The sequence below is a fragment of the Orbicella faveolata genome, unplaced genomic scaffold (assembly GCF_042242905.1).
Source record: "Orbicella faveolata isolate gen_17 unplaced genomic scaffold, um_ofav_v1 contig_14, whole genome shotgun sequence".
Lineage (NCBI taxonomy): Eukaryota > Metazoa > Cnidaria > Anthozoa > Scleractinia > Merulinidae > Orbicella > Orbicella faveolata.
In genome coordinates this window covers 11,077,331-11,085,000 of record NW_028301541.1, presented here as the reverse complement: position 1 = coordinate 11,085,000, position 7,670 = coordinate 11,077,331, and positions in this window count along the sequence as shown.

Here is a 7,670-nt window from a genome sequence, read left to right as displayed (position 1 = left end):
TCATGGACCACAATACGGCCGGATTCCTCTGGACTATAAACCTTTACCTGCCTTGAGATCCGTATTTAAAAATTAACTTAAAAGCGAACTTTAAAGGCATCGTTCTTCTCTCGAAAGCCGCTCAAACTTCTCGAAACTGAAAGCTTAGCTGAAGTCCAGTTTGTGATTGACAGCTGTCGCTTCGTTAGCCAATCAAATTATTTGAACAATTCTAACAAGGATTGTGATTGGCTTATTTTAGCGTGCTTTATCAGAGAACAGTGCACGGCTGACGCCACTTTTGCTCGTTTGGAAAATAAAGTTTGGTTTGAAAATTCAGCCGAATGCGTGGGGAAATTATCTGATTCTTTGTCATGAAACAAATAAAGAAGCCTCGACTGTGCTCTGTTCTGTTGTAAAGCACTTAGGAAGCGGTAGAGCACTCAAGAAGTAGGGAAAAACACTCGACTACGTCTCGTGTTTTCCCCTACACTTCTTTCGTGCACTACCGCTTCCTGCGTGCTTTACAACAGAACAGAACACAGTCGGGGCTTCTTTATTTGTTAATAAGCACCACCCACTTTGGTTCGGAATTTCTGGCTATGATAGCTCGCTATAATCCTTTATATCAGGTCTGGAATTTGAAGGCGGTTACGGTTTTTGAAAAGAAGTTCTTTTGATTTTGAATAGCTCGCTGTGATCCTTTATATCAGGTCTGGAATTTGAAGGCGGTTACGGTTTATGAAAAAAAATTCTTTTGATTTTGAATAGCTCGCTGTAATCCTTTATATCAGGCCTGGAATTTGAAGGCGGTTACGATTTTTGAAAAGAAGTTCTTTTGATTTTGAATAGCTCGCTGTGATCCTTTATATCAGGTCTGGAATTTGAAGGCGGTTATGGTTTTTGAAAAGAAGTTCTTTTGATTTTGAATAGCTCGCTGTAATCCTTTATATCGGGCCTGGAATTTGAAGGCGGTTATGGTTTTTGAAAAGAAGTTCTTTTGATTTTGAATAGCTCGCTGTAATCCTTTATATCGGGCCTGGAATTTGAAGGCGGTTAGGGGTTTTGTAAAGAAGTTCTTTTGATTTTGAATAGCTCGCTGTAATCCTTTCTATCCGGCCTGGAATTTGAAGGCGGTTACGGGTTTTGAAAAGAAGTTCTTTTGATTTTGAATAGCTCGCTGTGATCCTTTATATCAGGTCTGGAATTTGAAGGCGGTTATGGTTTTTGAAAAGAAGTTCTTTTGATTTTGAATAGCTCGCTGTGATCCTTTATATCAGGTCTGGAATTTGAAGGCGGTTACGGTTTATGAAAAAAAATTCTTTTGATTTTGAATAGCTCGCTGTAATCCTTTATATCAGGCCTGGAATTTGAAGGCGGTTACGATTTTTGAAAAGAAGTTCTTTTGATTTTGAATAGCTCGCTGTGATCCTTTATATCAGGTCTGGAATTTGAAGGCGGTTATGGTTTTTGAAAAGAAGTTCTTTTGATTTTGAATAGCTCGCTGTAATCCTTTATATCGGGCCTGGAATTTGAAGGCGGTTAGGGGTTTTGTAAAGAAGTTCTTTTGATTTTGAATAGCTCGCTGTAATCCTTTCTATCCGGCCTGGAATTTGAAGGCGGTTACGGGTTTTGAAAAGAAGTTCTTTTGATTTTGAATAGCTCGCTGTAATCCTTTCTATCCGGCCTGGAATTTGAAGGCGGTTACGGGTTTTGAAAAGAAGTTCTTTTGATTTTGAATAGCTCGCTGTAATCCTTTATATCAGGTCTGGAATTTGAAGGCGGTTATGGTTTTTGAAAAGAAGTTCTTTTGATTTTGAATAGCTCGCTGTAATCCTTTATATCGGGCCTGGAATTTGAAGGCGGTTAGGGGTTTTGTAAAGAAGTTCTTTTGATTTTGTATAGCTCGCTGTAATCCTTTATATCTGACAGGCCTGGAATTTGAAGGCGGTTATGGTTTTTGAAAAGAAGTTCTTTTGATTTTGAATAGCTCGCTGTAATCCTTTCTACCCGGCCTGGAATTTGAAGGCGGTTACGGGTTTTGAAAAGAAGTTCTTTTGATTTTGAATAGCTCGCTGTGATCCTTTATATCAGGTCTGGAATTTGAAGGCGGTTACGGTTTTTGAAAAGAAGTTCTTTTGATTTTGAATAGCTCGCTGTGATCCTTTATATCAGGTCTGGAATTTGAAGGCGGTTACGGTTTATGAAAAAAAATTCTTTTGATTTTGAATAGCTCGCTGTAATCCTTTATATCAGGCCTGGAATTTGAAGGCGGTTACGATTTTTGAAAAGAAGTTCTTTTGATTTTGAATAGCTCGCTGTGATCCTTTATATCAGGTCTGGAATTTGAAGGCGGTTATGGTTTTTGAAAAGAAGTTCTTTTGATTTTGAATAGCTCGTTGTAATCCTTTATATCGGGCCTGGAATTTGAAGGCGGTTATGGTTTTTGAAAAGAAGTTCTTTTGATTTTGAATAGCTCGCTGTAATCCTTTATATCGGGCCTGGAATTTGAAGGCGGTTAGGGGTTTTGTAAAGAAGTTCTTTTGATTTTGAATAGCTCGCTGTAATCCTTTCTATCCGGCCTGGAATTTGAAGGCGGTTACGGGTTTTGAAAAGAAGTTCTTTTGATTTTGAATAGCTCGCTGTGATCCTTTATATCAGGTCTGGAATTTGAAGGCGGTTATGGTTTTTGAAAAGAAGTTCTTTTGATTTTGAATAGCTCGCTGTGATCCTTTATATCAGGTCTGGAATTTGAAGGCGGTTACGGTTTATGAAAAAAAATTCTTTTGATTTTGAATAGCTCGCTGTAATCCTTTATATCAGGCCTGGAATTTGAAGGCGGTTACGATTTTTGAAAAGAAGTTCTTTTGATTTTGAATAGCTCGCTGTGATCCTTTATATCAGGTCTGGAATTTGAAGGCGGTTATGGTTTTTGAAAAGAAGTTCTTTTGATTTTGAATAGCTCGTTGTAATCCTTTATATCGGGCCTGGAATTTGAAGGCGGTTATGGTTTTTGAAAAGAAGTTCTTTTGATTTTGAATAGCTCGCTGTGATCCTTTATATCAGGTTTGGAATTTGAAGGCGGTTACGGTTTATGAAAAAAAATTCTTTTGATTTTGAATAGCTCGCTGTAATCCTTTATATCAGGCCTGGAATTTGAAGGCGGTTACGATTTTTGAAAAGAAGTTCTTTTGATTTTGAATAGCTCGCTGTGATCCTTTATATCAGGTCTGGAATTTGAAGGCGGTTATGGTTTTTGAAAAGAAGTTCTTTTGATTTTGAATAGCTCGCTGTAATCCTTTATATCGGGCCTGGAATTTGAAGGCGGTTATGGTTTTTGAAAAGAAGTTCTTTTGATTTTGAATAGCTCGCTGTAATCCTTTATATCGGGCCTGGAATTTGAAGGCGGTTAGGGGTTTTGTAAAGAAGTTCTTTTGATTTTGAATAGCTCGCTGTAATCCTTTCTATCCGGCCTGGAATTTGAAGGCGGTTACGGGTTTTGAAAAGAAGTTCTTTTGATTTTGAATAGCTCGCTGTGATACTTTATATCAGGTCTGGAATTTGAAGGCGGTTATGGTTTTTGAAAAGAAGTTCTTTTGAATTTGAATAGCTCGCTGTGATCCTTTATATCAGGTCTGGAATTTGAAGGCGGTTACGGTTTATGAAAAAAAATTCTTTTGATTTTGAATAGCTCGCTGTAATCCTTTATATCAGGCCTGGAATTTGAAGGCGGTTACGATTTTTGAAAAGAAGTTCTTTTGATTTTGAATAGCTCGCTGTGATCCTTTATATCAGGTCTGGAATTTGAAGGCGGTTATGGTTTTTGAAAAGAAGTTCTTTTGATTTTGAATAGCTCGTTGTAATCCTTTATATCGGGCCTGGAATTTGAAGGCGGTTATGGTTTTTGAAAAGAAGTTCTTTTGATTTTGAATAGCTCGCTGTAATCCTTTATATCGGGCCTGGAATTTGAAGGCGGTTAGGGGTTTTGTAAAGAAGTTCTTTTGATTTTGAATAGCTCGCTGTAATCCTTTATATCGGGCCTGGAATTTGAAGGCGGTTAGGGGTTTTGTAAAGAAGTTCTTTTGATTTTGAATAGCTCGCTGTAATCCTTTCTATCCGGCCTGGAATTTGAAGGCGGTTACGGGTTTTGAAAAGAAGTTCTTTTGATTTTGAATAGCTCGCTGTGATACTTTATATCAGGTCTGGAATTTGAAGGCGGTTATGGTTTTTGAAAAGAAGTTCTTTTGATTTTGAATAGCTCGCTGTGATCCTTTATATCAGGTCTGGAATTTGAAGGCGGTTACGGTTTATGAAAAAAAATTCTTTTGATTTTGAATAGCTCGCTGTAATCCTTTATATCAGGCCTGGAATTTGAAGGCGGTTACGATTTTTGAAAAGAAGTTCTTTTGATTTTGAATAGCTCGCTGTGATCCTTTATATCAGGTCTGGAATTTGAAGGCGGTTATGGTTTTTGAAAAGAAGTTCTTTTGATTTTGAATAGCTCGTTGTAATCCTTTATATCGGGCCTGGAATTTGAAGGCGGTTATGGTTTTTGAAAAGAAGTTCTTTTGATTTTGAATAGCTCGCTGTAATCCTTTATATCGGGCCTGGAATTTGAAGGCGGTTAGGGGTTTTGTAAAGAAGTTCTTTTGATTTTGAATAGCTCGCTGTAATCCTTTATATCGGGCCTGGAATTTGAAGGCGGTTAGGGGTTTTGTAAAGAAGTTCTTTTGATTTTGAATAGCTCGCTGTAATCCTTTCTATCCGGCCTGGAATTTGAAGGCGGTTATGGTTTTTGAAAAGAAGTTCTTTTGATTTTGAATAGCTCGCTGTAATCCTTTATATCGGGCCTGGAATTTGAAGGCGGTTAGGGGTTTTGTAAAGAAGTTCTTTTGATTTTGAATAGCTCGCTGTAATCCTTTATATCGGGCCTGGAATTTGAAGGCGGTTAGGGGTTTTGTAAAGAAGTTCTTTTGATTTTGAATAGCTCGCTGTAATCCTTTCTATCCGGCCTGGAATTTGAAGGCGGTTATGGTTTTTGAAAAGAAGTTCTTTTGATTTTGAATAGCTCGCTGTAATCCTTTCTATCCGGCCTGGAATTTGAAGGCGGTTACGGGTTTTGAAAAGAAGTTCTTTTGATTTTGAATAGCTCGCTGTGATCCTTTATATCAGGTCTGGAATTTGAAGGCGGTTACGGTTTTTGAAAAGAAGTTCTTTTGATTTTGAATAGCTCGCTGTGATCCTTTATATCAGGTCTGGAATTTGAAGGCGGTTACGGTTTATGAAAAAAAATTCTTTTGATTTTGAATAGCTCGCTGTAATCCTTTATATCAGGCCTGGAATTTGAAGGCGGTTACGATTTTTGAAAAGAAGTTCTTTTGATTTTGAATAGCTCGCTGTGATCCTTTATATCAGGTCTGGAATTTGAAGGCGGTTATGGTTTTTGAAAAGAAGTTCTTTTGATTTTGAATAGCTCGCTGGAATCCTTTATATCGGGCCTGGAATTTGAAGGCGGTTAGGGGTTTTGTAAAGAAGTTCTTTTGATTTTGTATAGCTCGCTGTAATCCTTTATATCTGACAGGCCTGGAATTTGAAGGCGGTTACGGGTTTTGAAAAGAAGTTCTTTTGATTTTGAATAGCTCGCTGTAATCCTTTATATCGGGCCTGGAATTTGAAGGCGGTTAGGGGTTTTGTAAAGAAGTTCTTTTGATTTTGAATAGCTCGCTGTAATCCTTTCTATCCGGCCTGGAATTTGAAGGCGGTTATGGTTTTTGAAAAGAAGTTCTTTTGATTTTGAATAGCTCGCTGTAATCCTTTCTATCCGGCCTGGAATTTGAAGGCGGTTACGGGTTTTGAAAAGAAGTTCTTTTGATTTTGAATAGCTCGCTGTGATCCTTTATATCAGGTCTGGAATTTGAAGGCAGTTACGGTTTTTGAAAAGAAGTTCTTTTGATTTTGAATAGCTCGCTGTGATCCTTTATATCAGGTCTGGAATTTGAAGGCGGTTACGGTTTATGAAAAAAAATTCTTTTGATTTTGAATAGCTCGCTGTAATCCTTTATATCAGGCCTGGAATTTGAAGGCGGTTACGATTTTTGAAAAGAAGTTCTTTTGATTTTGAATAGCTCGCTGTGATCCTTTATATCAGGTCTGGAATTTGAAGGCGGTTATGGTTTTTGAAAAGAAGTTCTTTTGATTTTGAATAGCTCGCTGTAATCCTTTATATCGGGCCTGGAATTTGAAGGCGGTTATGGTTTTTGAAAAGAAGTTCTTTTGATTTTGAATAGCTCGCTGTAATCCTTTATATCGGGCCTGGAATTTGAAGGCGGTTAGGGGTTTTGTAAAGAAGTTCTTTTGATTTTGAATAGCTCGCTGTAATCCTTTCTATCCGGCCTGGAATTTGAAGGCGGTTACGGGTTTTGAAAAGAAGTTCTTTTGATTTTGAATAGCTCGCTGTGATCCTTTATATCAGGTCTGGAATTTGAAGGCGGTTATGGTTTTTGAAAAGAAGTTCTTTTGATTTTGAATAGCTCGCTGTAATCCTTTATATCGGGCCTGGAATTTGAAGGCGGTTAGGGGTTTTGTAAAGAAGTTCTTTTGATTTTGTATAGCTCGCTGTAATCCTTTATATCTGACAGGCCTGGAATTTGAAGGCGGTTATGGTTTTTGAAAAGAAGTTCTTTTGATTTTGAATAGCTCGCTGTAATCCTTTCTATCCGGCCTGGAATTTGAAGGCGGTTACGGGTTTTGAAAAGAAGTTCTTTTGATTTTGAATAGCTCGCTGTGATCCTTTATATCAGGTCTGGAATTTGAAGGCGGTTACGGTTTTTGAAAAGAAGTTCTTTTGATTTTGAATAGCTCGCTGTGATCCTTTATATCAGGTCTGGAATTTGAAGGCGGTTACGGTTTATGAAAAAAAATTCTTTTGATTTTGAATAGCTCGCTGTAATCCTTTATATCAGGCCTGGAATTTGAAGGCGGTTACGATTTTTGAAAAGAAGTTCTTTTGATTTTGAATAGCTCGCTGTGATCCTTTATATCAGGTCTGGAATTTGAAGGCGGTTATGGTTTTTGAAAAGAAGTTCTTTTGATTTTGAATAGCTCGCTGTAATCCTTTATATCGGGCCTGGAATTTGAAGGCGGTTATGGTTTTTGAAAAGAAGTTCTTTTGATTTTGAATAGCTCGCTGTAATCCTTTATATCGGGCCTGGAATTTGAAGGCGGTTAGGGGTTTTGTAAAGAAGTTCTTTTGATTTTGAATAGCTCGCTGTAATCCTTTCTATCCGGCCTGGAATTTGAAGGCGGTTACGGGTTTTGAAAAGAAGTTCTTTTGATTTTGAATAGCTCGCTGTGATCCTTTATATCAGGTCTGGAATTTGAAGGCGGTTACGGTTTATGAAAAAAAATTCTTTTGATTTTGAATAGCTCGCTGTAATCCTTTATATCAGGCCTGGAATTTGAAGGCGGTTACGATTTTTGAAAAGAAGTTCTTTTGATTTTGAATAGCTCGCTGTGATCCTTTATATCAGGTCTGGAATTTGAAGGCGGTTATGGTTTTTGAAAAGAAGTTCTTTTGATTTTGAATAGCTCGTTGTAATCCTTTATATCGGGCCTGGAATTTGAAGGCGGTTATGGTTTTTGAAAAGAAGTTCTTTTGATTTTGAATAGCTCGCTGTGATCCTTTATATCAG